We start from the raw sequence: 16464 nt of genomic DNA, 5'->3' as shown, positions 1-16464 counted from the left end.
GCATTGAGAGGACATTGCATCACGCAGAGTGGAGCAGGAGCAGGTTCAAGACTGTGTGCAGCTCGTTTTTGCCATTTTCGGGCTCTAAAACGCAGTTTTTTGCGTAGCTCCGTCATACAGAGTCAGATCTACATGATCCAGGAGTCTAGGTCAGGGTTTTGGCACGCTCCGAACACGATGGTGATGTCTATTTGCTGAAATTATGCTTTGAATTACAGCAGGTACAGCAGCAAGTTTATTTGTGCACTCTCGGGTCCCAAAAACACTGTTTTTGGCATAGCTTTCACACCCGGACTCGGATACATATGATCCAGGAGTCTACCTTGGGGTTTTGGCACGCTCCGGACGCGCTCGTCATATCAGAATTTTAAAATTCTAAACGCTGAATTTTCTGCAACAGCAGCAGTTGTTTATTGTGTGTCGAGGATTCCACACATGGTTTGCTCTAAGATGTGAGAGTGATATTTGTTGCAAGTTTCCTCACAGGTGGGAGGATACGATGTATGCCTTATGTGGTTTGATGCTCAGGGAGACTAATGTGATTGCATTTTGAGCTTGGCAATGTATGCCTCGAGCATGTTTTTTGGCAGTCACAGGTAGAGCAGATATTTGTGTACTAGATTTGCAGGTGTTTGCAATGATGTATGCAAAGTGTGGAGATTGGTGCATGCATTTGGAGTGCGGTTTGATGCGCTTTGGTTGCTCATGGTTTTGAGCGTGCAGTCAGTTTGGTTACTGGTTTTGTGGCCGTTTTACTGACGAAACTCTGGTGAAATTTTCCCAGGAGTTTTATGCGCATCATTTATGCGATCTAGTTAGAGATTGCGGATTGCACTCAATATTTGCGTGCGGTGTTCTCTGCAGGTGGGAGATTTTTGCGTGTGTATGCATCGATACCGCACAGTGTGGGCTTGGTGATTAGCTCACAGATTGCAGTGTGATACTAGAGCAGGCGAGGCTTGTATTGACATTGCGGGAGCTCTATTTTGGAGTGTGTCTCCCAAGTTTTACATTGTGTTTCTGGCCATATTGGTAGACAGTTTTCAGGTGTTGTTGGTGAGGTGGTTTTGCTTTCTAGTTTGCTACATTGTGCTCATGACAGAGACAGGTGATCGATCAGATTGTGACCTCTCACAGATGCGCATGTTTGATGGGTCAGACTTTGCGGCATGGAGAGAGTGTATGCTTGATGCATTGACACAGCGAGGGTTACATCGACCATTGAGTGGTGATGCAGGTAGACCTTCAAACATGTCTGACGATCAGTGGCAGGAGCTAGAGGAGATGGCACTATCTACGCTCTCTTTGCACCTTGCGGAATCTGTATATGCTCTTGTTATGTATGAGACTACTTCGAGAGCACTTTGGCGCAGATTACATGATATGTATGATAGATTTGAGTCATCACGGACTCGTGTGAGACATGTACATTCACGAGCGCGCCGACATGTGACATGTTGGTATTGTGGTCATTCTGGACACGTTAGACGGCGCTGTTTTCGTCGTATGCGACATCGTAGGAGACATGGCAGTCTCAGAGATGTATGTAGTGATGCCATGGACTCAGTTGCTTTGACAGTTGAGGCACATGTAGTGTCGGAGTATACTAGTGACGGGGATGTCACTTTTACCTCGAGCTATGCACGAGATGCTATACATGTGGATAGTGCACTCCCTTCGCAGTGGTTGCTAGACGCGGATGCTATGTTTCATGTCACGCCGCATCGTGCCTGGTTTTGTAGCTATTCTAGCGGGATGCTTGGCAGTGTACGTTTGACCGATGGATCGGTGCATGCGATAGCAGGTGCAGGAGATGTGAGACTGTCATTACCGAGTGGCCTTAGGACTATATGGATATAAAGTTTTATAGGTATAAAATATAGATAGGATTATATCCTTAGGTATATAGGATGCACCTCTATATATGTGAAGCATGTGGCCCAATGGCCATAGGATTTTCCCCAGAGCAGAGGATGTTGATAATAAGTTTTTTCAAGAAAACTCTATTTCATCTTATGTCTCTATTTTGGTATCTTTAAGAATCTATGAGAGTCTAAAATATTTCTATCTTTGTATTTAGAACTAAGGATAGGGTTTTTTGTAGACCTATAATAGAGAAATAACTCTATAACCTTAGAATTCTAGTAGGTTACTTTTTGCATGTGTTGCCCTATGGCCTTAAGGCCATAGGACATGTACGGAGTACTCTAAAAACTCAGGATTGTAGGGTACTTTTTGCAGGTATAAAATAGAGAGAACTCTATAACCTCAAAATTGTAAGATACTTTTTGTTGTAGCATCCTATGGCCCTAAGGCTATAGGGTGGTTTTTGCATGTACCACTGTATGACACTAAGGCCATAGGGAATTTATGGAGTACTTTATAAATAAAAAGAAATAATCTAAAGACTCTTAGCCATACGATATACTTTAGTGAAACAACTCCTTTGCCTATTTACTTTGCATTATGTAGACCCTAAGGACAAAGTGTGGCTTCTATGTTTGCTATAGCCTTATTTTCCTAAGGCCATAGGGCGGCAAAGGTCCCATTAAGATAATAATGTAATATATATAAAGAGTATCCAGTGGCCCCAAGGGTAATGGATGGACTAGGTGTTCTTCTAGAGCATCCATATTGACATGCTTTGGTCGTGGAGCCATACGGTATCCTCTATATGATTTTTGATAGTAACCTACTTTGTTTTGAGCCTAAGGGATTGTAGCCTTATTTTTATATATCGGTATATTGGAACCTTAAGGACCAAGGGCCATAAGGCTTACTCTATTATTTTTGATACAAGGATATTGATAATAGGTCTTGTAAGATCCCTTATTTTTGGGTTTCTTTTGCTAAAGTAAGGTTTTAAAGTGAAAAGAAAGATCTCTGGCAAACAACTCTATCAAATATTTCGGGTCTCTTTTGTAATGTTTTAAAGTGAAAAGAAAGGTCGTTTTTATATTTCGATCGGCCAGACGGATGTTTGGTTCGATCTTCGAAAACTCCATTAAAAAAAAAAAACTTCATACTTTTTGGTGCTTTTTTCCAAAAAGTAGGGCCAGATCCAATCTACAAACCCAACCAAGCTATGGTTCAAGTTTATAAAAATTTGTTTTTTAGACATTTTTAATTCTATTTTTAGCTTTTTATGATTTTTAGTGCCTTTTACTAGAAAGCGAGCCCGCTTTCTTGTACCAATAGACTACGAAAACTCGTGGTTCGAGATCTTGGAAAAAAATTTGTCCTTTTATGCTATTTTTAGCTATTCATGCTTTTTTACGTTTTTGAAAAGCAACATGCTTTTTAGGATGAGCTATATATAAAAGTATTGTTTTTAGTCACCTCAAGTAAAAAAACAACCACTTGGTGAAGAAATGGGATTAAACAAGAATTATTTTCATAAAAAAGCGGCACCATAAATACGCAAGGACAGTACGAGAAAGTCATATCTATGTCGAGGCATCACGATGCCACATAGTCTAGTCACAATCATATTAGTTGCCTAGATACTAGACAATCGATCAATTTTTATTGTAGAAATTGAATGGTAAATGTGAGAGTTGACTACCAAAAGTTGTGCCATGTTTTTAGCAAAGCTCCTAAAAAGATAGAGCTATTTTAGGATGAGAGGAGGTGCTACCTGGTACCTTGGGACACACTTCTACCTCAGTTTTTAGTGCCGATAGATGCATCTACTATTGCATGGCGATACGTGTGTATTATACATAGTGGTGTAAGCTCTCTATCACCATCTCCTTAAGATCTTCTCGCTTGTTTGCAAGAGTAAGAATAAGAAGAACATCCTCTCTCTACTTGCTTGTTGTCTCTCTTCTCTTTTCACGGTGTGCGTGTTCTCCAACAACCTCACTGAAACCTCCATGTAGCTCTCATCATTGCTCTCTCGTGGCAAAGCAAGAAGCCTCTCCACATGCCGTTGTCAAGAGTTTTTTGGAGCAAGGGATTGCGCATATGTACATACACATGCATGGTGCATCAAATAAAGGATTGCCCAATTTCCAGAGCCAGGTGGTTACGTGGGGCCCACATGTGTACAGGTAGGACAGGATGTACATAGTGCGTAGATTTTCACTATTACCAGTACCAGTGTGTTTTCTATATAATAATGAGGAGTTGGTAGCGCGCAAAACTTCTCGAGGAAGATATCCGCGGGCCGACGACATGAGGTAAGCAGGTGCGTCAGATGGCATCTAGTGGCGTTAGGAGGGCGAACTGGGTCAATATTTGCACGCGGATGAGGACGAACACAACGTGGGTGTTTTCTTGTGAGAGTTATGCAGAAAGGTCATCATTAGGACCACTTTTTGGGGCCACTTCACGTGGTTGCGAGACACATTATTGAAAAGAAATGAGTGCCAGGTGTGCGAATGATGCAAAAAGGTGACAACTATGCACTGCGAGGTCAGTTTTTGGCCTGTTCGGGGTCCGTTTGAGGTCATCTAAAAGGCCAAGGGTGCCCAACTAATAAAGCTAAGTGTGGGAACTAAAAAAACAGAGAGAAGACCAGAAAAAACGTGGAGAAGAGAGAAGGAACAGCCGCAGGTGTGTTTTTGGGGTTTTTGGAGCCTGTTTTGGCCGTAAACTGCTCATCCGAGGTCGGATTTGAGCACTTTGACATTGTAGACTGAGATTTTGGGCCGTTCCGGACGCGATGGAACCGTCCATTTTGCCAAATTCCTCACTCTTTTTATGTTGTTTTTGCTGTGTATGTTTCTCCTATGAGCGAAGCTTCCGCTCCAATTTGTGATTGTATTTGGTATCTTTTACCCATATTGTGTGAGCTGTTTGCCCCATTGGTGTTGGCCCAAGCTCATTTGTATCTAAACATCATAAATTCTCCTCTTTTGCGCTGAATTTTTGGGTGTGTGTGTCTCTGTGTGGAGTGGGCAAGTGGATAATCTCTCTCCTCTCACTCCATAGGTGTGTTCCCTGTCTCGGCCAGGGGTATTGTGTAAGCCGAGTGGTGCCCCATAGTGTGTGTTTGTGTGTGTGTATCTTCCCAAGAGTGTGTGTCGGGTCGTTATAGAGGCGCTGTGTGTGTTTTCATCCCGCTCACATTCTTTTGGTGCCCCCACTGAGGATCTTCTTCGAGTACCTTCTTCTTCCAGCTTTAAGCTTCGAGATTTAGGATTACAGGCTACAGATTACAGATTACAGGTTACACGTTACAGGGACAGGTACAGGTACAGGTGATTCACACAGGTACAGGTAGCTGTAGTATAGTGCTATACTAGCATTGGTGTCACTTGCAGCTGTTGTGGGTATGCATCACTTGGCGCCTGTTTGAGCGCATTGTCTGTTGGATTGTATGTTACTTGTGGAAACTGCCATTGTACGCCTTTGTGAAACCATACTTGGTTTTATTTGGCAGTCCCAACCATTTCTGAGACTTGGTTTGGAAGATAGTCATTTCTGAGACTTGACTATACGCGATTTGTATAAGCCTTCGTGTGAGGGTCGATAGCGTGAGGTTTTATTGAGCTGGGGGATTCTCAAATGTGGAGATCCTTTCGGTGATACAGGTAGCTGGAGCACCCTTTTTGTGACCTCACCATAGGCTATGTACTAGTGAGTCCTACTTGATGCTCGAGTTCTATTGTTGACAGTTTATGCATACATATACAGTCTATATTTTGGGTTCCTACTGCTCTATTTCTGGGGAAACTCTGTCAAAAGTTTTCCAAGTTATGATGGCTGTTTTTTGGTCTTTTGAGCCATTTATGCTGTTATGCTACTGAAATTTTGGCAAAATCAGAGGTTAAGTCAGGTGTGCCTTCTTGGGAGCTTCATGGTTGGCTTTAATGGATGATCAAAATGGCCCTCAATTCACTCCATTTCATTTAACTCAAAGAATCCAGATAAATGTTCATGTGTCAAGGAAGATTTTTTTCTAGCAGCGCATAGTCTTTATGTTTGGGCCAAGAAGATTACGAGAGATCTTGGAATGTCCTTTGCCTGTTGTAATTCCGATGATCAACTATGAAAACTCATTTGATCTGCATGTGTTTGTCCTTATCTAAAACTAAGCTCCATTGAAGTTTCAGGGGATTGGGTAGTCAAGTTTTGGGTTCTGGACGTGTGTTCAAAGGGGTTCTCAAAGCATTGAAACTTGGGTAGCCATGGCTTTCTCTTATCCGGAGTTTCATGGAAGAAGTGATGAAGATGTGGAAGAATTTTTGGAAAAGAAGAGGTTGCCTGCATTAGCAACCAGATTCATGACCCTGCGCAGATGTTACGCCTTCTCCAAATTTGTTTGAAGAGTGATGCACGAGTTTGGTCTAAAGCATTTGAAGAGGAGTTGCGTGTAGCTGATCCACCTGTAAGGTTGAGTTGGGACAATCTACGACATGGGTTGGAAGTGGAGTTTGTGAAGAAAGAAGATCCTGACAAAGTGTGGCAAGAAGTACAGGCTTTAGTGCAAAAGGAAGGTGAGCCAGTAGATGCGTACATATGTAAGTTTTCATTGGCATGGGAGCGAATGTGCAAGGCCTTAGCACCACAGGTACCCCCGCCTGACATGATGAAGAAGGACAGGTTCTTAGCTGGTCTTTGGGAGAATATATGTTGGAGAGTGGAGCTAAAGAAGCCTAGGACATATGAAGATGCACTAGAGGTATCAAGGAACAAAGAGTGGAAGTTGAGGAAAATGAGCCAGTTAGGGGTGGAGTCTTTGCCCATGAGGTATGAATTTCAGCCTATAGAGTGTTTACAAGGTCGCATGTCAGGGGTTCATCACGAACCACTGGTTCCTGTTACTACTCAGGTTATGCAAGCAGTGGTCACTACAGCAGTGCAAGATGATGGGCTAAGGCAAGACATAAGGCAAATGGTAGATTTGATGAAGAATCTCAGCCTAAACATGATAGGTCAAGTGGGAAATAATCGAGGTCGAGGGAGGTTTGCAAATCAGCCAGGAGGTGAAGAAAGGCCTAGGAATGGTGTTGGACAAAGCAATGGTAGGTTTTGGCGGCAGACGCCCACATGTTATAATTGTGGAGAGTTGGGTCACATCAGCCCGCAATGTGATAAGCGACCAAGGATGGGGGGATACATGTATCCATTGCCAAGACAGGTGCTAACTAGGTCAAATGATTATTGCATCGAAATTAAGGGAGACGAAGGAACCAGTGGACTGACCCAGGAGGAAAAGGGAAAGACAAAAGTGCTAAGTGTAGTCACCTTGGAGAAGGCATCAAAGCTAGAGGATACATTAGTGATGCCTATTGGGAAGAGGACCATAGAGGATAAGGAAGGAAGAAGTGCCCCAGGTCCTAGTAAGAAGAAAGGAAAGAGCCATGAAGGCGAGGATGTCAAGGCCAAGAGGAAAAGGAGAGTAAGGGAGCAAGGGATTGCGCATATGTACATACACATGCATGGTGCATCAAATAAAGGATTGCCCAATTTCCAGAGCCAGGTGGTTACGTGGGGCCCACATGTGTACAGGTAGGACAGGATGTACATGGTGCGTAGATTTTCACTATTACCAGTACCAGTGTGTTTTCTATATAATAATGAGGAGTTGATAGCACGTAAAACTTCTGGAGGAAGCTATCCGCAGGCCGACGACATGAGGTAAGCAGGTGTGTCCGATGGCATCTAGTGGCGTCAGGAGGGCGAACGGGGTCAATATTTGCACGCGGATGAGGACGGACACAACATGGGTGTTTTCTTGTGAGAGTTATGCAGAAATTTCATCATTAGGATCACTTTTTGGGGCCACTTCACGTGGTTGCGAGACGCATTATTGAAAAGAAATGAGTGCCAGGTGTGCGGATGATGCAAAAAGGTGACAACTATGCACTGCGAGGTCAGTTTTTGGCCTATTCGGGGTCCGTTTGAGGTCATCTAAAAGGCCAAGGGTGCCCAAATAATAAAGCTAAGTGTGGGAACTAAAAAAACAAAGAGAAGACCAGAAAAAACGTGGAGAAGAGAGAAGGAACAGCCGCAGGTGTGTTTTTGGGGTTTTTGGAGCCTGTTTTGGCCGTAAACTGCTCATCCGAGGTCGGATTTGAGCACTTTGACATTGTAGACTGGGGTTTTGGGCCGTTCTAGACGCGATGGCGCCGTCCATTTTGCCAAATTCCTCACTCTTTTTATGTTGTTTTTGCTGTGTAAGTTTCTCCTATGAGCGAAGCTTCCGCTCCAATTTGTGATTGTATTTGGTATCTTTTACCCATATTGTGTGAGCTGTTTGCCCCATTGGTGTTGGCCCAAGCTCATTTGTATCTAAACATCATAAATTCTCCTCTTTTGCGCTGAATTTTTGGGTGTGTGTCTCTGTGTGGAGTGGGCAAGTGGATAATCTCTCTCCTCTCACTCCATAGGTGTGTTCCCTGTCTCGGCCAGGGGTATTGTGTGACCTGAGTGGTGCCCCATAGTGTGTGTGTGTATCTTCCCAAGAGTGTGTGTCGGGTTGTTATAGAGGCGCTGTGTGTGTTTTCATCCCGCTCACACCGTAATTACTCTTAAAGCACGGTAAGAATCTCTAAACTTCATAATCATCATCTCTTTCTCTCTTTTTCTGAGTAACTACTCTTTTGATGGTTGCTTTTTTGTATACAAGGACATGTATGGAGTTGCCAAATACGTAGAAGGATGCTCCATGTTTGTTTCATCATGCGTCTAAAGCACGCTGGTTTATGGAAATGGTGTGTTTATGGTCATGTGCGTACATAAAAAGCACTTTTGGTTTCACATCATGTAGGCAATAGGAACACTATTTTGTTCATATCTTTCAAATCAATATGGAAATCAGGTCAAACCCTTTAAACAATAGATTAAACACATTTGGTTTATAACATTTTCTTTCTAAGTTGGGTGTCATGTAAAAATTCGGTACGAGCAAAGACTTATGGTCAAAAAACGGCTTGTTGTCCACTACACAATAAAATTTTTTGGACCGTAGACTCCTTGGATAACCACTATATAGATGCATGGATGAGAAAACCCACTTAGCCAAATCAAAATCTTGATTAAACTTGTTGATAAATTTATTTAGGTCTCTAATAAATGTTTTTAGGTCTTTGAGACCACTTCGTAAGTGCGAGTTATTAACCATTCCATGTGATTTATGGCTTGATTAGGTGAGTTGATTTCAAGTGTTTGATATCCATAAAATGATATAAGGATATATGATTAGACAACCCAAACCGTATGGGAAAATATGAATAAGGTGGCCTTTTTTATGTGTTTTTGTTTGTTGCTTGAGCTTGGTACATGCAAAGTGATGTGATAAGATGATAGTATATATTATGGGTATGAGATTGATGCATTGGTTTGTGGTAAAATACTTTTGTTTACATGTTGTGCATACACCAAAAAATGACAAAAAGTTGTTTTTCGCATATGTGTGAGGTTATGATATATGGTTGATCAAAGAGACGGGGCTGTTTGGCATCATGATTATGTTGATTGAGTGATGTCATGTGATGTATGAAACCTCATGGATGGATTCGGATACCTCATGTGCCCGTGTATGTTGCTTTCCAAGCTTTAAGGCCAAAGCTAGAGCTCTCTATGTGCTAAGGAGGTGAGATGATGTCATAGTGCATCACGTATGCATGGTTATACATTGTCAAAATTGGATTTTGAAGTCATGTTTAATCACTGGTTGGACTTCTTTTATGCATAAAATGTTCATGTATAGTGGGCCATGTGAGTGGACTCAAATTGATTGCAGTGGATATGTCAAACTCCAAGCAGTGAGTTGGTTTAGTATGGGGATATGGTTTATGGTCAAGTGCTAAGATCCCTCATGGATTTATGGTTGTGATTTTGATTGTGAAAACCGGTGTGGCTCTTTGATCTTTTTTGGGATATGGTTGTATTGACGATTTTTTTGCAGCAATGTTTTGTACAAATGTGGTGCATCATCCTAAGTTGGGTGGAGTTCTCACCCATGTGATGTAATTGGACCATGGTTTATGGTTTTGGATTGGATCATAAAGTGATTTTGATGGTTTATGGTAGATGTGTAAGGATAGAGACCCTATATAGTCTGAATGCTTGAAAAATATTGTTTGTGTATATGGAAGATACTATTGTGATTGGCTTTCATGTGTTATGTTTCTCATGGTAGCTTCGCAAGACTAGTATCACCTACATCGCTTAGCCTTAAATAAATGTGACAATGACCTTGGGATTTTTTGGATTGGGGGTGTTACCTAGGTCTTCTTTTTTGTTAGGCTGCATTGAAGGTTTAATGACCTACATGGATAACGTGTTGGGAATCTTGCCTTGGCTTTTCTTGAACACCCGATGCTGGACATTAAAGTAGTATGGTTGCTAATTGGTATGGTTGGTGTTGATACCCTTTCATCTGCTAGTATTTATTTGGGATCCGTTTAGAGCTTGGGTTCATGAAGGGAGGCGAAGGGGCCTCAACCTATGTCTTGCTTAGATAGGTTGGAGGTGTTCTTACTGACTCTTGAAGAAGAAAAATTTTCTTTATCCATAGTAGAGAGAAAGTGGATGGGTGGACCGACTGATTCTGCAAAGGATCTGGTGTTCTATAACTGACTTTTGATGTCTCATAACTAGATATTGCTATTCAATTAGGTGTAAATGATTATCCATTCCTTAGAAAATTATAGTTTAAAATTGTTTCCTCCTCCCTACCCTTTTGACTTATAGTGTAGGAAGATTAATGTAGTAGTTTGTTAACTATTTAATAAAGGGTTATTAATTGACATGATGCAATAATCAATCATATGGAGGGCTTTAAACTCACTTATCACTTAATGTCAAGGTGAGGAAACCTCAAATTTTCCAAGTGTGGAAGGATATAATATTTTTAACTTTTTGTCTCTTTTAAAAATAAGAAAAATAGATTCTAATATCCATTTATAAAATTTTATTTTAGAATGCTTGTTTGACAATTTTGTAAGGTTTTAAAGCAAAAAGAAAGGTTGTTTTCATGTTTCAATAGGTCACACAAACATTTGGCTCAATTTTAGAAATATTTGCTTTTCTAAGTTTTTTCATGCTTTTTGGTGCTTTTATGCTATTTTTAGCTTTTCGTATTTTGCAACATGTTTGAAAAGCAAGGTGTTTTTTTGGATGATCTAAATAAAATATCATTCTTAGTCATCGTCGGGTATAAAAACGATCACCCAATGAAGAAACGAAATTAAAGGTTGGAGAAATTTTATGGATATTATTTTTGATAGAAAAGCGACACTATAAATACACCAAGGCAGTATGAGAAAATCATAATTATGTCAAGGCTTCACGATGCAGCATAGTTTAGTCACGGTCACATTAGTTGCTAGGATACTAGCTAATAATTAATTAATTTTTATTGTAAAATCTGAATAATAGGAGGAAGAGTAGACTTCCAAAAGTTGTGCCATGTTTGTAGGAAAGCTAATCTATGCACACGATGTGTTTATGGGCACATGTGTACATAAAAAGCGCTTTTGGTTTCATGTACAATAGGAACACGATTTTGGTCATATCTCTCAAACCACTATGAATTAGGTCGAACCCATTAAACCAAAGATTAAACACGTCATTTAGAACATTTTCTCTCCTGGATAACATTTGAAATTCTACACGAGCAAAGAGTGATAAAAAAACAACTTTTTGTCCACTGCACTTTTAAAATTTTGGACCCCAGGCTCCTTGGAGAACCTGTATATAGACTCATCGGATGAGAAACCCCACTTTGTCAAATCAGAATCTTTTTTAAACTTTTGATAAATGTATTTAGGTTTCTGTGATCACTTCGTGAGTGTGAGTTGTTTACGATTCCATGTACGGGTTACCTACGCTTGTAGGGATGCTACCAAGGGGGAAGTACCATATGACACTGTGAGTTGAAAAACTGTCCATATATGTTTTATGGTTGAATTTGGTGATTTGATTTCAAGTGCTTGATGTCCATAAACTTATATGGGGGTATATGGTTAGACAATCGAAACTGTACATATACAAATATAAATAAGGTGGCTTTCTTTATGTGTTATTGTTTGTTGCCTGAATCTTGTACGGGCAAAGTGATATGATAAGGTGTTATTATGGGGCTGAGCTTTGCGCATTGTTTTGAGGTCAAATACTTCTATTTTCATGTTGTTCATGCACCCAAAAATGAAAAAAGGTTGTTTTTTGCATATGTGTGATGTTATGGTATATGTTTGATCAAAGCAAAGGGCCTTTTTTGCATCATGATTATGTTGGTGCAATGGTGTCATGTGATTTATGGAACCTCTTGGACGGATGTAAAAACCTCATTTGCATGTGTATGTTGATTTTCACCATTTAAGGCAAAAACTAGCTCGATGTGCTAAGGGGGTGAGGTGTGATCCTAGTGCATCACTTATACGTGGTGAGACATTGTCAAAATTGGATTTTGAAGTCATGTTTGATTGTCGGTCAAACTTCTATTATGCATAAAATGTCCATGTCTTAAGGGCTTTGTGAGTGGGCTTAGTCTGACTGAAGTGGATTATTAAATTCCAAGTGTGAGAATTGGTTCCGTATGGGGATATGGTTTATGATCAAGGACTGAGATTCCTCATGTATTATGGTTGTGATTTTGATTCTAGAAGATTGTGTGGTTCTTGGAACTTTTATGGGATATGGTTGAATGACCTACATGACTAACATTTTGGGGATCTTCCTCATGTTGAACATTGAAGATGCGTGGCACCTACAATGGTATGGTTGGTGTTGATACCCTACCACGTGTTGGTATTTGGGATCCTTTCAAATCTCCAGTTCATGGACGGAGATGAATTGACCTCAGCCTATGTTTGGTTCATTTAGGTTGGAGGTGTTGTGTGAGTTGAAATTGTCTCTCTCCATAGTAGAGCAAAAGTGGATGTGTAGACCGGTCATCCCTACACAAGTCCAATGCTCTACTAGTCATTTTATTATTTTGATGTTGTGGTATACCGAGATTTTGTTATTGTAATAATATATGGTTTCCTATTTTATTTGGATGGGGCATTTAAAGATTCTCTTTTGTCATTCTCTTGTGTCTTTATGCACTCTTTTTCACCCTCTACTATTCTCTCTCTCTCTCTCTCTCTCTCTCTCTCTCTCTCTCTCTCTCTCTCTATTTTTGCAATGCATTTTACACATATATTTACCCTCCACAGTGCTATTTTTTTGAATATGCTTTCATTCATATCACCCATTCAAAGGTAGTACTAGTTGTTAGGTGCCTTTGGATGTAGCCCTGCTCATGCCCTAAACTCCATGCTAAGTGGAGCACTTGGAACTCCTCCCCTATGCAAATGCTTTTGCAACTCTAATGTATATTGATATTCTATTAAACTTAAAATTGTATATTTTTGGCATAGACCCCTTGGGAGTGGTATCTTTGACCTGGTATCAGAGCCTAACGTTATGGGGATAGGATGAAGCCTGATACTAGTTATGTTAGTCATGAATCACACCCACATCTATGCTTGTTGTTTAAGAAAAAATAATGTATTCAGTATGAATTTATGAGTGCTATTGATCAGTGACACCTGCTTGAACTGTTTTCTTGTATGAAATTATGTGGCCTTGGATCACAATGAATTGATTGAAGTGTCACACAAATGTATTGTGGATTTCTTTGATTGTTTGTTTTTAGTTACAAATGGCACTAGAGCTACCTTTTGAATATGTTAGAAAAAAAGGGTAGGAGGTTTTGGCAATAGCATAACTGACTTCTCACACCTCATAACTACATCTTGTCTTTCGATTAGGTGTAAATGATTACCCATTCGTTAGAAAATTATAGTTTAAAATTTTTCCCTCTCGCCTACACTTATAACTTATAGTGTAGAAAGATTAATGTAGTATAATGTAAACCATTTTAGAAAGGATGATTAATTTAACATGATGTTGTAATCAAGCAAGCCTCCTAGAGGAAATGAGTGGCTACTAATGCCAATGTCCCAATCACATCTCAACCAACAATCATTGATTGTGACATTGATGCTATGATTCAAAAGTCATACTTGGGAGCTTTAACAGAGACAACAAAGATGTAGACAAAGTTCTTGAAGATTGGATTGAGTGTATGAATGATTACTTAGATTTAGCTCATTCATCTGGTGAGAACAAGGTAATCATTGATAAGTTCAAACTTGAAAATACGGCGAAGCGTTGGTGGAGTGTTTGCAAGAAAAGATTTGTCTAATCAAGTTGAAGGTCATGCATTGAGGACAAAGTATACAAGAAATATACGTAGATTTCTTTTTCAAGATGTAATATGTCACTATGGATGTGTGGGAAAAATAACTAGAGATAAAGGAGAATTGGATTCTAAAGTACCAAGGGAATTATTCTCCTATGATGCACATCAAACTAGCTTCAACTTACGCTTATAAACCAGAGGACAATGTCAAGAGTGAAAGAGGGCATCCTCCAATAACTAAAGCTTTGGCTAAGGCTTTTGAAGGGTGGCCAAGGTTACTACCATTTGCATTATGGATTGACTGTATGGCACATAGTCCAGTCACTAGCTTTATGCATGTTGAACTGATATATGGACAAAAACCTGATATGCTAATTCTACCTAGGATGATTGAGTCTGACAATGTGGATTGGGTCCACCTAGAAGCAACCATAGACACTTGGGAAAATAGGGGGACGACCTTGGTAACACCTGAGGGGGATGAAATGCCATAACTCGTACCCTTAAATATGATAGGAGCAATGCATATAGCTTCTGATGACCTACAACATGAAGACTTGAGTGACATTGGAGAGAGTAGCATCTCACAATACTATAGCCCACATGATTTGTAGTCAGAATCATCAATTGGAGTTGACTCTAAAGACGAATAATCTGAGTAAAACCTTGGTGCAAATGTGGGGACAAACCATTCAAGGCCCAGTGGTACCCTAGATGAAAATCTATCCAGGGGAGTAGAAGACACAAGTAGCGATTCATCTAGTGACTCTTCACTAGAGATCGTTCGTCATAAAAAATTAGACAAGAAGAGTAAAATTAGGGGCATGTGATGCTCATTGGAAGTTGGTAGATAGCTGGGGTGAATAACTTCAAAGCATTATGTGGTGAATACCCATTGACATTGCATAGCTAGAGGCTACAGAGAAGCCAAAGTTGAGCCGTACTGTAAGGAGACGACAAAATAAAGAGTTAGCTCAACAAGAAAAGGAAGTGGACGAGAAATCACAGTCCATAGAACAAAAAGACCCCACAGACTTACACCCTGCACCTAAATATTTCAAATCCTACACCCCAGAGGAACGTAAGGTTGTGTGCACAAAGAAACAGAGGACACATATCGATGGAAGTAATGAAGTCTATGAAGGTCCAATGATAGTTAAGGAAATAGAGTTAGCAGACCCAAGAGAGTCCAAACCTGTTTTCATTGCCCAAGATCTGATAGAGACCGAGGAGTATGTACTTAAAGAACTTCTTTAGGAATTCAAGGATATACTTGCTTCGACATATCATGATATAAAAGGTGTTCCACCTTCTGTGGTGCGACACATAATCCCCATGAATAGCATGGCTAAACCAGTCCAGTAACAACCCTCCAGTAACAACCCTACCCATTGAATCCTAAGTATGCAAAGATTGTTCAAGAAGAGATTGAAAAGCTTGTCAAATGCGGATCCATATACCCTATTGAGCACTCAGAGTGGGTGTTGCCAATAGTGATTGTGCCGAAAAAGACTTGGGAAACTCACAGTGTGTGTGGATCTCAAGAAGGTCAATGCCGCTACTAGGAAGGACCATTACCCCTTGCCATATTCAGAACATGTGCTTGAAAGAGTTGCAGGAAAGGAAGCTTATAGCTTTTTAATTGGGTACTCTGGATACAATCAAATCACAATTGCACTAGAAGACCAAGCTAAAATGGCTTTTATAACCGAATTCGGAGTGTTCGCATTTCGTGTTATGGCTTTTGGCTTAACCAATGGTCCTGCTATCTTTCAAAATTAATAAAGACTACTTTTAGAGAATATTTGAGGGAGTTTTTCGAAGCTTTCTTAGATGACCTTTGTGTTTATTCTTCTTGGAAAGAACGTCTATCATGTTTACAAAAAGTGTTTGAGACGTATAGATTATATTGCATCTCCTTAAACCCTTTTAAATGCCAAATTTGGGTTAAACATGGAGTCATTTTAGGGCATATAGTGTATGAAAATGGGATTTCCACAGATGAGAGCAAAATTAAAGCCATTGATGAATTACCACCACCTACAAACTATAAACGAGTTCAAAGGTTCATGGTGCATGTTGGTTATTACCAGCGGTTTATTTTAAACTTTGCCAAGATAGCTCATCCTTTGTACAAGCTTCTTATTGAGTTCCGCTCGACCGCGGAGTGTGACCATGCTTATGAGTCATTGAAAAAGACCTTGACAAGCACTCTCATTCTATGAGTTCTTGATTGGAATGTAATTTTCCATGTGCATATTAATGCATCAAACTTTGCCATTGGGTGTGTTCTAGCTCAACCAGAAGAACATAAATTA

This window comes from Adiantum capillus-veneris, chromosome 14 (genome assembly GCF_014529385.1).
Source record: "Adiantum capillus-veneris isolate H3 chromosome 14, ASM1452938v2, whole genome shotgun sequence".
Lineage (NCBI taxonomy): Eukaryota > Viridiplantae > Streptophyta > Polypodiopsida > Polypodiales > Pteridaceae > Adiantum > Adiantum capillus-veneris.
Note: the sequence above shows the minus strand (reverse complement) of the source record.